This window comes from Monopterus albus, unplaced genomic scaffold (genome assembly GCF_001952655.1).
Source record: "Monopterus albus unplaced genomic scaffold, M_albus_1.0 scaffold561.1, whole genome shotgun sequence".
Lineage (NCBI taxonomy): Eukaryota > Metazoa > Chordata > Actinopteri > Synbranchiformes > Synbranchidae > Monopterus > Monopterus albus.
The window spans coordinates 87,824-90,864 of NW_018128441.1; positions in this window are offsets into that span (position 1 = coordinate 87,824).

The following is a 3,041-nucleotide window of genomic DNA, read 5'->3' on the forward strand; positions in this document are numbered from 1 at the left end:
TTAACATTACACGTCCAGGCATCTTCCACCCCCAAAGCTGCGCGCAGGCAGCCCGGAAGAAGAAAGACCCCGAACCAAATAGCCTATACAATTTAATCACTTCGTTGGGCTAGCCCCATCCTACGCAGGCAACGTCAAACCGTGACGTCACCTGTGTGTGAATGTTGATTATGTGGTGTGTATCTAAAAACATACAGGACATTCAGGGACATGTCCGAACAGTAAGCCTCGGAAGATATTATGATTAAGATTACGGCTGAACATAGCAATAATAATAGCAATATTCATCCTGCCTGCAGACTCTTCAATCTAGTTGACCTTGGGGCCCACATGCAGCCTGCAGCAAGCTCATGACAATGAACTAAGCATTTAACAGCCTGAGCTAGACATCCTGTCTACACTAACATTTTCTAATACAACAGATCTCTAATCAATATCTATCTAACTAAGAAATTACCTAACACAGTTTACACAGCATCTCAGCATTTTTGGAAACAGGGTTGGATATAAATTTAACGTTAGCTCCACCTTTACCAGCTGCAACATTTAATGTGATGTGCATCAATATTTATATAATATACTGTACATTCATGTGAAATGTGCCATTCTGTATATTGAGAACTTTTACTTTTGGTACTGTAGTACAGTATTTTGTATGATATTTTACATCTTACAAGTAAAATTGTAACAAGTAAATGGTAACAGTGTTTTTATACTGTGGTATTGCTGCTTTTTTTTAGGTAAACTGAGTACTTCTTCTGAATGACCCTGTGTCCATGGACAAAGAAGAAGAAATGTTTTTGTCTGTGTGCGGTGGTCAGTGCTGGGGTGTGTGATAATTTATGTCAGTGATGGCATTCTGACAAGGTCAATATGACAGGTGTGTTTGCAACATAACATTTTTAAATCTACAATGAGAAAAATACAAACAAATGTAACCTAAAACAAACTGTCTTCGAGCTCGGGTCCTCTACCAGAGGCCTGGGAGTTTGAGGGTCCTGCGCAGTATCTTAGCTGTTCCTAGGACTGCACTCTTCTGGACAGAGACCTCAGATGTTGTTCCTGGGATCTGTTGAAGCCCCCAATGTTCCCAACCTTCCACATCTTTTCTAGACAACCAGCTTGAAGGAAGGAATAAAAGACTGCCTCGAAGTGGGGGGCAAGTTGGGATTTTATATATATATCTATATATGTAGTATTTATATATCTTATCTATATCTAACAATATTTAGGACTATTTATGTAACTATATCTAGTGTTATCTAACTATGTAACTAATTCATCTATTTCTCTGTGTAACTGACTGACTATCTAGCTATCTATTGAGCTATCTCTCTATCTACACTGATTCTCCACTAAATACACAATCTGCTACAACACTACTAACTCTCAAAGCAACTAACGGCAACAACAGCAGCAAACCAACATAGTCTGCAAAGAAAAATTCTAATGAATGCCACTAAATAGGGATATCCTGTCCCTAAACACACTCTATCCCGCAAAGTGATTCACATATCAAACCGAACCAACCAGCTGATTTGTATGACATCTGAGGCACTCAACTGCTTCAAACGTCACTCAAGTGCTTCAAACATCACTAGTCACGTGACCAAAACATGTGTTGTCACAATGGTTCAATACAATTGCTTCATGAGCTACCGCGCATATGTCGGAGCCTCGGGTGTCAGAGGACCACCACTAGTTAGAGGTGATACTAAGTAACCTTGGTCGACTGGAATGACTTCTGGGTCAAGTGAGGACCACCAAGCCATCACATAACAGCCATACAAAACTTTTACAGAGAAAAATAGTGAAGACAAGCGTGATGTCTATGGAAGTCAGGTCTGGTAGTGAGGCCAACAAGCCCGCACAGTAGAGTGAAAATCTGGGGAACTGGAGTTGGGATGAGGACTGACAGTTTGCAGAAGATTCCAGAAAACAGCCAAGAAAAAAGGTGCAGAGAGAGGAGCAGGACTATGATTGTGCGAATAAAAAATAAATGTTCCTCAATGGACAAATTTAAATTGCCTCACTCATTTCAAACATTCAGGACAGTTTGCACAAGCACAAGCTGAACACTCAGTAACCATTTTGGTTGACACAACACAGCCCCCATTGAATACAAACAAACCTATACATCACATGATGGGCAGAGCCTTCTTGAGTGTGTGTTGCATATGTACTTCTTGCACTTGTGGCATGTATATTGTGTTTTCCTGTCCTTCTTCGGTCCACACACTCCACAGTGCTTCTGTTGCCTAGTGCTGGCCGCAACCTCAGGCTCTGCAGATTGTGGTTCTGTAGGTCTGGTGGATGGGGCACCAGCACACTCCCCCCAAATCCTCCTCATGATGGCTGCAGAGGCTGGGGTTCTCGGAATATGCTGTCTTGTCAGGATGTAAGGTGTCACCAGTGCCTTTCCCAATTCCTCCATAAAAAAGCGTCTCCTCTGGAGCTTCCTCCTGTTCCACCCTGGGTTCACTGCTGTTGGTCTCTGGTTCTTGTTACCATTGCTAACTCTGAGAGACAAGACAGTCCAAGTAACTTCAAAACAGTGCTGATTTATTCAATGGATCACAGGTAAAATTAACATTACACGCTCAGGTATCTTGCACCTCCATACTGCTCGCAGGCAGATGTAAGATGAAAGACCCTGAACCCACCAGGCCTATACATTATATCCCCTCGGTTGGGCTAGCCCCATACTAACCAGAAGACGTCAACCGAGACGTCTCTGTTACCAGATTTACAGCTGGCCCTAGCAGTAGTCAAAACATTAAGCAAATCAATGTGTGAATGTGTGTGTCTGTTGGTTAAGTGGTGTGTAGCTAAAAACATTCTCACGACCTCTAGTACATGTCGTGACTTAAACATAAGAACATATTATGGCTAAGGCTACAGTTATACACGTCATAATAATAATATTAAACACCCTGTCTGCTGACAGTCATCAACTCTTCTCTCTAGTTATCCTTGACCAGATGTACCCTGTAGAAACTCATAAGCATGACTAAGCATTTAACAGTCTAACTAGACATCCT